Genomic DNA, 17,698 nt, shown 5'->3' with positions numbered 1-17,698 from the left:
AGGGCTTTTGGCGAAGGCTGGGTCGTTTGCTGCTCTGACTCTGGAAAAGTTTCAACTCATCACCGTAATCATGACTGGACGACGAATCAACTGGAAACATCTTATATTCACTATTTTGAAGAACATGTTCTCTTCTGCTAAGCAATCCAAAGGTTTTGCTGTCCAGCTCAGTTATTTGCTGAAAAACCAAGGGTTAATTGCTGATGATTCTGACCGATTAACAAGATTCAAGGTATTCCATGCTAAAAACATTCTACCATCCAAAACCAAATTAGATCTTTCCCCTGAGAAATTCATCAAGATCAAAAAGGAAATTGGGATGGAGCAGACTGCTCCCAAATCAGTCAAAGTTGCCAAAAACTTGACAATGAAGAAAGAGTCAAAACACAAACTGACTCTCAGTGATTCAGATAGTCAGAAGACTCTACCTCTTCAAATTGTCAAGAAACCAAGGACACTAAAGACCAAATCAATTGATCGTGTTAAACCCACATCCACTGATCAGGTAATGGATACAGGAACTCAACAGCCAATCCAGGATGTTTTCTCAAAGGAAGTTTCAGTTGCATCCTTAACTGAGGATCAGTTACCGTTATCCTCATTACTGCCAAACATCACTGCATCCAGCAAATCATCAAAACTTCCAGGGGTCAAAGCACCACTGATTAGTATCTCACCTTACTCTTCTTTACCATTTGCCAGACCCACCGGAATAATACTCAGATAAAATATTGACGCAACTACATCAGGATTAACTATTCCACACATTTTAAGTGACTCTAAGGGCAAGAGTAAACTTCAAGAAAAACCCAGGCCCTCAAATGCAATTCAGACTCATATTGACCTTATCTGGCAAGAAGTCAATACATTTGCAGCAGAGAAGCACCAAGTTTTTGAGAAATGGGTCAATTTCAGAGTTAATGTTTTTGCTAAGGAACTGCGCAATAAATCAAAGTTGAAAAGATTTATTGATCTAGAACGATTAGTGCTCAAAACAGTTAAGGCCTCCTCTATTCAACAAGCTTTGCAAAGGAAGAAATATTTCTTTAACTTACATCGGGAACAAAAGTTGCAGCAAATAGTTGCTGAACTCAGGCAAAACTTTAATACCCTTAGTCCAACTGCATTCAACGACAAAGCAGTCTATGCTCAATTGGAAACAGATCTGATAACACTACAAGAAGAAATTAAAGACTGGGAAATGGGTCAAGAGCTGATCATCCCAGAGATGTCTCAAAAAATTGCTGAATAAGCTCCAGCTGATCATTCAGATGGAAACCCAGTCACGGATCTTGCTGGTTCCTCATCTGAACCAGAAGGTATTTCATCAATTGCTCCATCTTCATCTGACACAGCACCTACAACTAATATTCCTAAGATGTATTCTGAGGCTGAGCTGAAATTGGGAAACATTGATGAAATTATTCAGTCAGTTGTTCAGGAATTTTCCACAGTTGATCACTTTGCTGATCAAATCAATCCGGAGGTTACTATTGAATCTGTACAAACTGATCTATCTACTGATCCGGTTCACCCCACTAATGAGGCAGACACTTTAATCAATCATCCTGTAGAGGCACCAACTTCAGTGCTTTCATCATCTGCTGAACAGAATCCTTCTTCACCACCTCAGGATTTAGATGATATCACTGCTGATGATATTCCAGTTCAAGGAGAAATAACTGAAACTGATATTTCAGTTCAAAATGTTATTGAATCAGTCTCAACTGATCAAACTTTGGTCATTTTTGAGCACATCTCTAAAGAACCAGGAACATCTTATCAGTCTCCTCCTTCATCTTCTTCAGATGTTGCACTTATTTTGGAAGAAGTTCAGCATCTACAGAATAATATGGAGCAAATGATCTCTACCATCTCCAAAATTCAAAACACACAACTATCTCACACTCTAAAGCTGGACCATTCACATGCATTCAACTTAGAGAAAATGAATAAACTTCAAGCCAATATGGACTCTCTTATCCAAACTGTAACAGATATTAAGAAGGGACTCATCAACTCTTTCTCTACAAATCAGGATGTAAACAGTCAAAGAATTGGACGACTGGAAACCTCCATTTCAAAGAAAATAGAATTACTGCAGACTTCTTTCACCACTATGGCCACCAGTATCTCCTCAGATGTAAAACTTCTATCCATCGATGTTAGAAAACTCTCAGACAGAATGAAGGTATTTGACAAAAAGGGAGAAAGCAGCTGAAGCAACTGATATCATTTGTCCAGTTATTTTATGATTCAGTTGTGCTGAAGAATTAGTTGAAGAATTAATCAGATTATTATTATCAACTGATATCATTTTCTCAGACCTTATATTATCTACAAGGAACCAAGCTATTCTATGATTCAGTTGCGTAATCTATTATCAACAAAGAGCTGAGTTAAATCTCTTGGTTTTGTCAAACACCATAAAGGGGGAAATTGTTGGAAACTAAATTCTGGAGTTTGACAAAAACATAAATCAATCGATTAAATCATCTAATACGCAAAAGCAGATTCGGCAACTGGACTTATCAACTGAAATCAGTTAACGGAAACTGATCAGTTGAGAACTGATCAGTTAAAACATTCAGCCGAAAATATTAAAATCTCTCAACTGAAGATACCTCGGGAAAGATCATATCAGCAACTGAATATGGAAAGTCGCACCTCGATCACTACGGCATAGAACAATGTGTTTCGGCTATTGCATTTAAGACGCCGTATCACAATCAATGAAGAGAACATTGCCCAAAGAAATATTGAAGAAGCAATCAATGGATACATAAATTGAAAGCTACCGTTGAAAGACAAGTCTATAAATATGACTAAAGAGCAGTTGAACACAACAACGATCTATCAAGCTCAAACTTGCTATTACTCTCTCAAAATCTCAGCTCACTCTTATTAGACTTATTCGTAGCAATCAAGGCTACAAATTGAGCAAACTAGCACTCTGTAATATTGATAATTCAACAAGTGCTAAAGTTCAGTTACTTACAGAGATCATTGTATTATACTAAGAGTTTCAGTTTAGGCAATAGATAAGTCCTGACAGAAGTGGGTCTGTACAAGTGTTGTACTCGATCAAAGTCTTTTAGTGAATATCCTATCCTTGAGATAGAAGGGGTGACGTAGGAGTTATTCAAATCTCCGAACATCCAGAAACATATTGTGTTGTCTTTACTGCAGCCTTTCATTTTCAGTTAGATATTCTATCTTTCAATCAGTTTATTTTCCGCAACTGCTTATTCAGTTTAACTGATTGTTATTGACCGACGGGATATTTAGTTCAGTTTGTAATAAAACCGAATTACCTTTTTCAAAGAACTTTTAAATTCATAGGAGTGTTTATTCAACCCCCCCTTCTAAACACTCCTTAGTCAATAACCGATCCTATCACACATGCCATTCTTTCCATAGCATTGCATGTAACAGAACATTGTCATCAACTAGGTCTGTAACATTCCTAACTTCAAAACGATTAATATATCTTCTTGTTGTTGCTGCTTGAGTACGAGATGGAGCAACACCACTACTACTTATCCTCTGCAAATCATGAATTTTGAACCATGTTGACATCACTTTCTTGAAAACATATTCTTCAATCTTCTTCTTCAACTCTTCGAAATAAAGCCTTGATTGTTCAGTAACATGAACGTGCGTACTGCTGCAAGCATCAGAATTACTTGAGTCGGACATATTGAACTGTTATTGTCTCACATTTTATCTCTCTCGTCTTATTTAGAGATAGGTGACATTAAATGTTGAAGAAACCAAAGAGTCTCAAGTCAACCGAAGCGCTTTTCTTATTTTACCCAGACTTTTTATTTATCGGTTGTTAATTATCAACTGATATCAGTCTGTCATCTATTACTTAATGCTTAACTGACTTCAGTTCATAGTCAACTTATATTAGTTAGCCTTTCATCAGCTCATCTGTTTAAATTCGCAATTCATATATAACAACTGATGAAACTTATCATTTTCAGAAAGAGAAGAACAAAGTTAAGCACATAGAAATACTTCATTCAACCATAAACATTTGAATGAATTACATCATCATATTTTTCCTCTACAACAATTATCCACATCTTCAACCAAGCTGATAAAGGTCCAGTAGATGTCTTCACAAAGCTCTGAGAATCAGCTATGCGCTTAAGGATTTTCAGCTCCTTTCGAAGCATTAGCTGATAGATATGACCATCCTTAAAGACATCCACCCACAAAGCTATGTTCAATTGCTCCCGCACTTTTCTCAACTCTGCCACCAGTTTAGGAGTGGTAGCCTCTCCAGTATTATACAGGAACTCAAGCTTCTGTAACTTTTTTCAGTAGTGAAGACTCTTATAGAAGACTTCATATTCTATATCGGCCTTCCTAGTCTCCAGAGCAAACGGCAAAGCAATCAAGCTACTCGCATCTGTCATTCTTTTTGTCTGGAATATTTTCACTAATATGACTGAAACTAACTGTGTTACTTCTATTTATAGGTGGAAATAATGGAAGCTGAAGGGCCATCAATATTTCAGCAAACAACAATCTTTCTGATCTTTAAATTTATATCGTCACTTTAATTATTTTATGCACCGATTAAGGGGGAATATCAGTTTTTAAGAGGTTAACTGAGAAGACAATTGTTTGTGAATTCTCAACAGAAATGAATCAGTTTCCCAACTGATTGTTCAAGTGGATATATTACAAATCTTCTCATATAAGTTAACAAATTAAAAACTTATTATATTCCAAATCAACTGATGTGACTGTAATTTCGTAACGTGGCCTATTTTAAACCGTTCATTTTTCGCACACACGCTCACAGCACACGTACACACATTTTTACTCAAATTTTTAATGGACTGACACGTGTCCAGAATTTAAATAGTCACATACATATAAACGATTCCCAGCTTTGATTCAGTTTTTATTTCTTACGCGTACATCATCTCTCAGAGCAAACTCATACACTCAGAACTTATATTTCGCAAAATTTCAGGTTTCCTTACTCTCAGCAATGGCGAATCAAATCCCAGCTCACATGATGAACGCTATAGCTATTGAATTTGACTCGGTTTTATCAGTTCAAGAAGCTAATGTTAAGAACGTCTTTCTGAAGATTGAATCTGCTGGTCTCAGGATGTTTTTGGGACAATCCTCGCAGGAAATTTACCCAAAAGAACTCCAGGATTTCTACTCAAATAGATATATCAATCTTGATGGAAGCATTATTTCCTCTGTCAATGGTCAGTTGGTGACCATTTCTGAGGATTCTTTCGGAGAAATCTTTTACTTACCTTCTGATGGATTAGTACAACTTGCTGATGTTAAAGCATCAGATATTGAAGAAATGCAAACTACACTTTCTGCTGATGGACGGAAAATTAAAGTTTCTGATCCTAAGAAGGAACTGAAGCATGAGGTTCAGTTGCTGGCTGATATCGTAGCCAAAGGGCTATTGGCCAAGGCAGGATCATTTGCTGCCCTTACTTTGGAAAATTTCAAGCTATTACAGTTATTATGACTGAAAGAAAATTCAATTGGAAGCAACTCATTATCAGTATCTTGAAAAATATGTTTTCCTCCATCAAGCAATCCAAAGGATTTGCAGTGCCGCTAAGCTATTTTATGAAAGTCAAAGGATTGGTGGCTGATGATTCCGAGCGACTATCTAAATTCAAAATTTTTAATGGGAAGAATGTTCTGCCACCCAAAACTAAAATCGATATCTCTCCTGATCAGTTTGTGAAGATCAAGAAGGAGATTGGGACGCAACAGGCTGCTCCAAAGCAGTTAAACAGGCCAAGACATTGGCTCAACTGAAGGCAGTTAAAAGAAAATTGATTATCAGTGAATCTGATTCCGAGAAGACGCCCTCTCCAAAAATTGGGAAGAAACCAAGAACACAAAGGACAAAATTACAAACCACAACAGAATCTATTCCTACTGAAAGGCTGACATCTTTGAATGCCCAACAGCCTATCAAAGAAGTTCCCCTACAGTACATCCCACCAGAAATCTCAACTGATGCAACAAAAGAAACAGTTAGGATCAAAGCTCCTTTAATCCATATCAATCGTCCTGCTGTTCGCGCACCTGCCAGAACCAAAGGTATAAGGATTACAGAACTGGTGGATACTACTCGCACTGGATTGGAAATTCCTCATATCCTCAGTACTGAAAAAGGCAAGGGCAAATTAATTGAAGAGCCCAGGCCATCCAATTCCATTCAAACTCATATTGACCTTGTTTGGGAACAGGTTAATAATTTTGCAGCATCAAAACTTCAATCCTATGATGCCTGGACCGCTTATAGAACTCAAATTTTTGCTAAGCAACTGAAAAAGAAATCCCAGCTGAACGAATTTATCAAACTTGAAGCAATTGTCCTCAAAGTGGTCAAAGCCGCCACAATTGTTCAGACTTTGGAGAGAAAAACCTATTTTTTTGACCAAATTCGAGCTAAGAAGCTATCTCAACTGCTTGAAGAATTGAAGGCCAACTACATTCCCACCAATCCAACTGCTTACAATGATCGAGCTATGATCACTCAGCTAGATACAGATCTTACTAGCCTGCAAGCTCAGATCAAAATGTGGGAAATGGATCAGGAGTTAGTTCTTCCTGATGAAGCCTCTGAAGAAGAAGGAGAAGAACCCTCCTCTCAGTAGAAAGAGCCACCCTCAGAACAAACTATCGTTACAACTGAAGAAACAGTTCAGGATGTGCCACAATCATCTGCTTTGGAACATCAGCTGTACTCTGAAGCTGAGTTGAATTTTGCCAACATTGATGAAATTATTCAAGCAGTGGTGACAGAATCTATTATTATTGTATCCATTCCTGAAGCAGTTGATCATTCAACTGATCAAATTACTCAATAGGTTCCTATCCCAACAGAAGCACCAGTTCAGCCTGCTGATTTTGAACCAAAGGAGCAAACAATGGTGCCTACTCAATTACCAAATCAACAGACTGCTGAGAATATGGAAGCTTTGCTAATTTCTCCAACTGATGAACCCACACAAATAACAGAGGACTATCAAACAAATGTATCAGTTCATGACCCTCTTACTGAAGATCTGATTCAGCAAGAAACGCCAATTGCTGATCAACATCAACCCTCATCTCCTTCAGTCCAAGTCACAGTGACTGAAACAGATGTTCCAGCACAGACTGTTCCTGATATGATACTATCTGATAGGACCATGGTGGTCTTTGATCAAATCTCACATGAACCACGGACATCTCAGTCACCTCCTCATCAATCCACAGATATGGACCTTGTCCTTGAGGAAATACAGAATATGCAGCAGATGCTTACCGAAATCAAGAAAATTCAATCCATACAATTTTCTCATACTGTCAAACTGGATTCTTCAATTGAATTTGATGCAGCAAAACTGAAAGCCATTCAAGCCAACATGGAGGTTCTTACCCGAACTGTGGATGAAATTAAAAATAACAGAGGTCTAGCTCAAAGTCTATTTACAACTCAGGATATAATCAGCAAACGAGTTGAGCGATTGGAAACTTCTGTTTCCAATAAAATAGAATTGCTGCAGACTTCTTTTCAAACTGCTGTATAAAGTATCTCATCAGACGTCAAAATTCTTTCCACTAACATTCGAAGATCATCTATGAAGATGGATGTGTTCGACAAAAAAGGGGAAGAGATCAAAAAAATTCTAGAACAACAAAAGAAATCTTCTCGTTGAAGAAAAATCTCTACAGATTTGTGTAGTCCATTATTCAGTTATTATTTCTCTTATTTTATCTACAATGAGTTCAGACATCCAATCACTATTTACTTATTTTTGTCAAACACCATAAAGGGGGGAATTGTTGGAAACTAAATTCCGGCGTTTGACAAAAATATGAACCAACTGAAAATACAAAGCAACTGATCGAGTAAAACTGAACTCAGCAACTGATAGAGTAAACTGAACTCAGCAACTGAATCTAGTAAACCAATCTACGCAACTGAAACGCAATTCAGTTATTCTCCTCGTCAACTGACATATATAACACTCGGCCGTATGCCTTTAAGCTAAGCATCCTTCAAAAATTTCTCGGGAAAGAAAATTCAACCGACAAAGAGAAATAGAAGATTGCAACTGAATATGAAATGCCGCACTTCAATCAATACATCTTAGAACAACGCATTGAAGTTAAGACGCCGCATTACAATAAATGAAGCAAACAATTACCAAGAAATGATGAAGTGACAATCAACGGATACAAAGATTCAAATATATCTCAAGTTACCGTTGGAAGGGAAGCTTATAAATATGACAGAAGAACAGCTTAATAACAACGAGATTACATAATTCAAAGCTTGCTGTTATTCTGCCAAAATCTTAGCTCACTCTTACTTGATTTATTCGTACCAGTCAAGGCTACAATTTGAGCTCACGAGCACTTTGTAATAATCGGTAAATTCGATAGTGCTAAGATCAGTTACGCACTGAGAACATATTGTAAATACTAAGAGTTTCAGTTTTTGGCAGTGATAAGTCCAAACTGAAGTGGGTCAGTACAAATCTTGTATTCGATCAAAGCCTTTTAGTGGAAATCCTATCCTTGAGATAGAAGGGTGACGTAGGAGTAATTGAAATCTCCGAACATCCAGAAATAATCCTTGCGTATTTTATTTCAGTTTTGTATTCTATCTTTCAGTCAGTTAGTTTCCGCAACTACTTCAGTTTAACTGATTGTCATTGACCAACAAGATTCCGAGAATCAGTTTTTCACCAAACTGAACTGAAAATTCGAAAAGATCAGTTTTAATTATGAGTGTTTATTCAACCCCCTTCTAAACACTCTTGATACATCAATCGATCCTATCATTGTTTAATGTCTCATATGCAAATACTACAAACACATTGTTTTACGTCTTTGTGTAAAGACTCACTCAACTAATATTTGAAATTCAACTCTCTTGTATATGTGTGAGTGATTGTGTGTGAGGAATTTATCTTTTACACTATACATCTCAAATATATCCTCACACAAGGGCTTGTGCTCTCAACTAGCTGATTTCTTCATGTTAACTTCCCATGCTTTGAATCCACTTCAAAAGCTCTTGTTTGATCTTCAAGATGTTGTATTTATAAGCCCCAACAATGATATATACGTTAGACACAAGAATATGACCGTTTGGAAAGTTTCTGTACTGTTTCTGAAATTGCAACGGTCAAATTCGTCTTGCTAGGCATTTTCCCGACTGGTCAACTCTGGTCAACTCAACTGGTCAGCAACTGGTTCGGTTCAGTTCAGTTGATCAGCTGCTGGTTCGGTTCGATTTAGTTCAGCTGGTTCAGTTGCTCTGGTTCAGTTGATCAGCAGCTGGTTCAGTTCAGTTCAGTTCAGTTCACCTGGTTCAGTTGATCAGCAGCTGGTTCAGATCAGCTGGTCTGGTTCGGTTGGTCAGCAGTTGGTCAGTTCGGTTGGTCTAGTTCAGTTTCAGTTGGTATGCTGAAATCAGCCTAACTGATTTCAGTTTGTGTAGAACCAATATCCTTATCGTCATTTATCAGCATCTTAAGCTTTGATTCAGAATTTGAATTTTACAATTATTTGTAGATCTTGGTCTTATCTTTCCAACGCATACTGAATCGCTTCATTTCGATAACCGAGTTGAGAGATATGACCAAAATACCGCAATTTCTCAAACCTAACTTATTGCTGTTTTCGTGTGATCAATTCGATAATTCAGTGATCAATTAGACCATGATAACATCCGATTTTGCCCAACTGGCGTGAAATACGACTTGTTTCAAATTGAGGTTTCTGTTCTTCAAAGATGGCTGATTGTCATTTGGGTTATCCAGTTGAGAGATATAAATAAAACACCAAAACTTGCCAAAAATTCAGTTTGTGCAGAATTCGGTTTCAATTTGCTTCTTGTGTTTGCAACTTCACACATGAGTATATATGTTAGAAATACAATAACAAGTTTTGTTAACATCAAAATCAAGATTGCGAACATGAAATGTTCTAACAATCTCCCTCTTTTTGATTTTCACAAAACTTGGATAAACAATCAATTCGACTAACATATTTCTCTTCCTTTTCATGTGAATCAAAAAGTCATATTTTCGTAATATTTTAAACAAAATTTTCTCCCCATCAATTTTTTAAAAATAATCTCTTCAATAAAATTACAATGAGTTCTCCTCCTATATTTTTGAAAATTATAAAAAAAAAGAGGGATAACTCAACAATTTTCTTCATGACTCATTTTCTGCTGCAGCACATATGCTCTGCCTTGAACGAATAAATTGTATTTCTCGAGTATAACTAGGCTGCATATTTTATACCGTTGTAAACCTCTACAAGTCTACTTTGCAACATAAAAAGTGGTTTGTCATTTGGAGACTCGAGCAAGGAGATATGCCATTTTTCCCACGGTTGCTACATGCTGTACGAAAATTCAGTTTTGCATATATATGTTTAAAAATCTGAAATTTTCGAATTTTAAACATCAAAATAAATTTCAATACTCTTTCAAGAACAACCCGCTCTGATACCAATTGATAGGGTCGATTAGAAGGGTAATTGTTGAGCTACAATAGCTCGGTTCTTGAAATATGGAACACCGATGGATTAAATCGAGTTTGGTGTTCAAACCAAACGTAAGATACTCGAAATAATCCTTCGTAGAAACCGATTAATATTTTGTAAAGCATTTAAAAATTATGCAAGTTGAATGAGTAAAAATATTTTGGTTGAAGCATTTTATCAAACACTTAGTGTGCAATATTTTATTTGAAGGACACATAAAATGCTTCAACAATGCATTTTTAAAACTCTGGAAAGTGATAAGTAAATGCAATAAAAAAATAGATACGAATTTGTTTATGGATGTTTAGAGACTTCAAATGCTCCTACGTCACCCCTTCTTTCCCTTGGGAAGGATTCACTAGAAGACCTTAATTTATACAACTCTTTGTACAAACCAACTCAGCTAGGACTTACCCACTGCCTAAACCGAACTCCTAGCACTCAAGTTTGTAGGCAGCACCTCACAATCAGCATATTGATTAATGTCTCATATGCAAATACTACAAACACATTGTTTTACGTCTTTGTGTAAAGACTCACTCAACTAATCTTTGAAGTTCAACTCTCTTGTATATGTGTGAGTGATTGTGTGTGAGGAATTTATCTTTTACACTATACATCTCAAATATATCCTCACACAAGTGCTTGTGCTCTCAACTAGCTGATTTCTTCATGTTAACTTCCCGTGCTTTGAATCCACTTCAAAAGCTTTTGTTTGATCTTCTAGATGTTGTATTTATAAGCCCCAACAATGATATATACGTTAGACACAAGAATATGACCGTTTGGAAAGTTTCTGTACTGTTTCTGAAATTGCAACGATAAAATTCGTCTTGCTAGGCATTTTCCCGACTGGTCAACTCTGGTCAACTCAACTGGTCATTCAATTCAACTAGTTCGGTTCAGTTCAGTTGATCAGCTGCTGGTTCGGTTCGATTCAGTTCAGCTGGTTTAGCTGCTCTGGTTCAGTTCATCAGCAACTGGTTAAGTTCTGTTGGTTCGGTTCAATTGTTCTGGTTCAGTTGATAAGCAGCTGGTTCACTTCAGCTGGTCTGGTTCAGTTGGTCAGCAGTTGGTTCAGTTCAGTTGGTCTTGTTCAGTTTCAGTTGATGTGCTGAAATCAGCCTAACTGATTTCAGTTTATGCAGAACCAGTAGTTTTATCGTCATTTATCAACATCTTAAGCTTCGATTCAGACTTTGACTTCTGAAGATGATCTGTAGATATTTGTCTTATCTTTCCAACGCATAATGAATCGTCTCATTTCGATAACTGAACTGAGAGATATGACCAAAATACCCCAACTGCTCATACCCAACTGATTGTTTTTTTCGTGTGATCAGTCTGGTAATTCAGCGATCATTTAGACCATGATAACATCAGATTTTTCTCAACTGACGTGAAATAAGACTTGTTGCAAATTGGGTTTTCTGATCAAAAAATTTGGCGGGTTGTCATTTGGATTATCCAGTTGAGAGATATAATTAAAAAACCAAAGCTTGCCAGAAATTCAGTTTGTGCAGAATTCGGTTTCAGTTTGCTTCTTGTGTTTGCAACTTCACACATGAGTAAAAATGTTAGAAATACAAAACAAGTTTTGTTAACATCAAAATCAAGATTGTGAACATGAAATGTTCCAACACTTAATAGTCAATTAAATTATCTTGGACACTAGCTGAATAAGGAAGGAAGTAAATACTCTATTATCTTGTATGTGCTTGCCGATAAAATGAGAATAAGTTCAATGCTAACTGAATATTGCACTAAAAGAATGTATTCATCTCAATTGATGATTAGCTTCAAGTAATTCGACACAGTTAAATTAGTATCGTTATGTTGTAAGATCACCGGATCATTCCTTGATATGGATCAGTAAAGTCCAGTTGTAAGCTAGAAATCAAATACATTTGTTGAATGATTTGCATGTATCACTTCAATTGAGTCGATTTAGTTTAGTTTATATAAAAATTTAAAATTTAAAATTATATCTTAACATTATGATCTTCCGAGACAAAAAATAATTGACCGCATTATTCTTTTATGATATGGGAGCATGAGAGAAGTCTAGAATGTCTACTGTATATTATGTATTATTCATTATATATGAGGGACTATAACCATATATATGACATAAGAAGTCATCGATTTATCGCAGAAAACTTAATTGAGCTATTTTTTTACACATAAGATTGATCATACCGATTTATTTTAATATTTCATAAACCGACAATTAAGTAGATCACTTTATTGGGTTGTTTATTAGATAATAGTTTCATGTACAATTTATTATGTAAACCCATAAAATTGTTCAAACATAGCTAAAGTACCCTTCCAGAAAACTAATTAAATGCGCTTTAAGGGGGTAATTAGCTTATGATTTAAGGGGTAGAAAATTTTACCTAAATGCATGTAATTTTGTCTGCAATATCTTAATTTTTTTCATTATTGATCTTTTGACTTATCATTAATAATATTTTGTAAATAAACTTGTAGGGAAAATTATTGTTCATAAAATATAAGTTAGATTTTAATTGTTGGTTTTATTTTTTAGATTATCCTTTCAAGAAAATTTAAATTATTGATTTGAAGCTTTTTGAAATAATTAAAGAAGATATTTGTTTGTATATATCTTGTGATTGTTGAAGATATTATGAATATATTGAAAGATGTTATCTTGATTGATATGAGAAGATATGATGCTAGATTAAAAAAGATAATATTTATCTTAGATATGATGTTGTCTTCTATATAATAAAGTGTTTATTCAATATGAAGATGGCCGAGAATCGCCATATATGGTCGAGGAAGGACGATGAGCTTATATTTTCAAATCTTTAAGAGTTGGTTGTATGCAAATTTAGTAAAGAAAATTTATATTTTTCAATCCGTGTCACGGCAAGCCATGAGACAATTTTCGATAAGTTCTACCTTATTAATTCTGATTTCGAGATTTCAACTTGCTGGTGGTACACACATACTCAAAGACTTGTGATTCATTCCTCAGGTTTCGAAGAGAGTTCGAGTTGATGGATATTAAAAAAAAAATGATGATGGCTAAGTGAAATATACTGAATGTCTTCGTCATAGATGCGTCACTAGAAAAGAGGGAGTTTTTTTATTTAAATAAGTTCTTGTATGATCATGACATTTTATATTAGTAGCTTCAATTAATAGTTCAGCGTGGCCCCAAGGACGTAGGTCTTTTGGACCGAACCAGGTTAAAAATGTTTGTGTTTTTTATTATATTTTAAGTATTATTTTTTTTATTAATTGGGCTAATCATGAATACAATCAAAATAAGAGAAAACGAGATAAAAAATTATAAATTTATAATTCTAAATAAAAATTTATTGGACAATTAAAAATGAAAGAATAAAAATAAATAATTTTAAAAACCATTTATTGCATGGGTAAAATTTATCAATGAAAATAATATTTTATTTTGGAGTTTAAATTTATTCTGAAATTTTTTTGTTCCATATTGTTGAAAATTAATATTTAAAATATGTGTATTGAATATTTGAATATTGAAAATAAGAGTTGTAAATATTGAAAATTAGTGTGTGATGATGTATGTAATTATGAATTTATTTTTGGATTATTTGTAAATAAATTCTATAAATAGATCTCTCATTTGTGAAGAAAATCACAATTGAGTAGAGAGAAAAATTTTATAAAGTGTGTAGTTTGGTAAATTTTGAGAGTTTGAGATTTTTACTTTTTAACATAAATTTTTACTTTTTCATATTACGTTATCAGCACGAAGATCTAAAAATCATCTATAATTTTCCAAGCTCCAAAACAGAAGAAAAAGATAACAAAAGTAATAATATTTATTTTACTGTTTATTTATTTCTTTTGTATATATTTAATATATAATATAATGTTATTTTTATAATAAAGATAAAAAATATTAAAAATAAATTTTTCCAAAAACTTGTTATAAATCTTGGGGGGATGTTAAGACGACATACCACACTTCCGATAAGAGATATGACAAGTATAAAAGCCTATAAGGTTTTAAACAAAATACCTTATGGCAAATCATTATAAAAATGTGATATGATATACATAATTATTTAAACATGACTAATATTATATACATTATATTATTACCATAAAATTATACAAATACATACATTTATTTTTTTTGTATACCAACGGTCATAAACGATAACAAAACGGCTTGTTTTTGCCATATAAATATGATCTCATAAACACATTCAATCACTCCAACTTTCTCTTCTTCTCTAATCAATTATTCTTCGTCAAATTTTCGAAAAAAGAAGAAGATGATTTTCTCAAGGTTATTTTTAGTTATTTTTGTTATCATACTCACGAGTCTTGTATTTATCGGAGAATATCCTCTTCGTGTATTTTCTTTATTTTTACGAATGCTTGTACTTGTTGTTTATCCATTAATTTGTATTGCAATATTAATTAACTAATAAAATGCATTACAATTTTTTTTAGTACCACCATGTCAAACTTGGAAAAGCTCGAATTCATTGCACTTGATATTACGGGGAAAAATTATATGCCATGGATTCTTGATGTAGACATTCATCTTGAGTCATTAGGTCTAAATGAGACCGTAAAAGAAAATGACATATCCACATCACAAGAAAAGGCAAAAGCCATGATATTTTTGCGTCAACATCTCGATGAGGTATTAAAATGTGAATATCTAATTGAAAAAGATCCCATGGCTTTGTGGAAGAGATTAAAAGAAAGATTCGAAAATATTAGGGAAGTTATACTTCCGACCGCTAGGGATAAATGAAATACGTTGAGATTCCAAGATTTTAAAAAAGTCAGTGATTACAACTCGGTGATGTAAAGAATAATCTCGCAATTGAAATTTTGTGGGCACGAGATTACTGAATTGGAAATTCTTGAAAAAATATTTTCCACTTTTCACGCATCAAATATAACTCTACAACAAAAATATAGAGTGCGTGGATTTTTGAGATATTCAGAACTTATCGCATGTTTCCTTGTGACGGAAAAGAATAACGAGCTGTTAATGAGAAATCATCAGGCACGACCCACTGGTTCAACAGTATTTCTTGAAGTAAATTTTGTAAACAAAAATGAATTTAAATCTGGAAACCAAAATCAAAGTTATAGACAAAATTTTCGTCGAGGACGAAATCGAGGTCGTGGATGTGGACTTGGAAGTGGTCGTGATCGTGGACGCGTCCGTTGTTTTGAAAATAATCGAGATATTTATTTCTATAACTCATCTCAAAAGAGTATCCAAACCATCCACGGAAAAGAAATCATGAGAATATGTGTTAATGAGAATCACTCAAAAAGATTTGAAAGTTCTTTTTTAGATGTGGTACTCCAGGACATTGGTCCCGTATTTGTCGAGCCCTTAAGCACCTTTGTAAACTTTATAAAGAATCAATAAATGGGAAAGAAAAGGAGAACAACTTCACTCAACACAATGAATCTTTGAGTGATTCAACTCATTTTGATGCTTGAGATTTTCTGATTGATTTCCCGGACAATGATCAATTTGTTGGTGGAATAAATATGTTATTTTTCCATGTACTCATATGATAATGTTTTATCGTGTGTTATATTTTTACATAAGTAATGTATTGTATTTTATTTTTATAAATGTATTGTAAGTAATTTTATTTCATTGCATATTTTTTTTTGAAGTTCAAATATGGAAAATGTTATGAGCAAAGCTGAAGTTTGCATATCTGATAGTGTACAACGCACACTATCCTCCGAGATCAAAGATATTCTTGGAACTAAAACCAACAAAAACAATGGTGAATAAAATATCAGGTCCATCCTATGGACTTGATTAAAGGTTGTGGTAAAGCATAATTTTTGTTACCTAAGGGTACAAAATTTTTGATCAATTATGTTTTGTATTCACCACAATCGAAAAGAAATTTGTTGAGTTTTAATGATATATTCTCATGGGTACGATACTCAAACAATGAATGAAGGGAATGAGAAATATATGTGTCTTACCACATATAAATCAAGAAAGAAATATGTGATCGAAAAACTATCAATGCTCCCTACTGGATTACATTATACACATATAAGTCTCATTGAATCAAACATGGTAGTTGATAATTCTTCAATATGAACCAAATGGCATGATCGATTAGGACATCCTGGTTCAACAATGATGCGAAAAATTATAGAAAATACACATGGTCATCCGCTGAAAGACCAGAAGATCTTTCAGAATAATAATTCAATGTAAAGCATGTTCTCTTGGAAAACTTATTATAAGACCATCACCAGCCAAAATCCAAACTGAATCACTAATGTTTCTTGAACGTATTCAAGGTGATATTTGTGGATCAATTCATCCACCATGTGGACCATTTAAATAATTTATGGTATTGATTGATGCCTCCAGCAGATGGTGACATGTATGTTTATTGTCAACTCGAAATGTTGCATTTGCAAGATTACTTGCTAAAATAATAAAATTGAAGAATCAATTTCCCGATTATACAATCAAGAAAATTAGACTTGATAATGCCGATGAACTCACTCCCCAGACTTTCAATGATTATTGTATGTCTATGGGAATCACTATTGAGCATCATGTTGCTCATGTGCATACATAGAATGGATTGGCTGAATCATTGATTCAACGTCTGTAACTGATTGCTAGACCAATGATTATGAAAATAAATCTACCTATTTCTATATAGAGACATGCAATTTTACATGCCGCTGCATTAATTCGCATCAAACCAAGTGCATACCATAAATACTCCCCATTGCAGCTTGTATTTGGTAAAGAACCAGACATTTCTCATCTGAGAATTTTTGGATGTATAGTATATGTGCTGATTGCACCACCTCAACGAAAGAAAATGGGACCTCAAAGAAAAATTGGAATTTATATCGGTTATGATAGTCCATCAATCATTCGATATCTTGAACCTCAGACAGACGACGTGTTCACAGAATGTTTTGCTGATTGTCATTTTAATGAGGAAATCTTCCCAATGTTAGGAGGAGACAAGAAACATACCAAAAAGGAAATTACATGTTATGTATCATCATTGTTACATCTGGATCCATGAACAAAACAATATGAAAAAGATGTACAACAAATTGTGCACTTGCAAAGAATAGCAAATCAAAT

This window comes from Primulina eburnea, chromosome 9, assembly GCF_022965805.1.
Source record: "Primulina eburnea isolate SZY01 chromosome 9, ASM2296580v1, whole genome shotgun sequence".
In the NCBI taxonomy this organism is placed as follows: domain Eukaryota; kingdom Viridiplantae; phylum Streptophyta; class Magnoliopsida; order Lamiales; family Gesneriaceae; genus Primulina; species Primulina eburnea.
Note: the sequence above shows the minus strand (reverse complement) of the source record.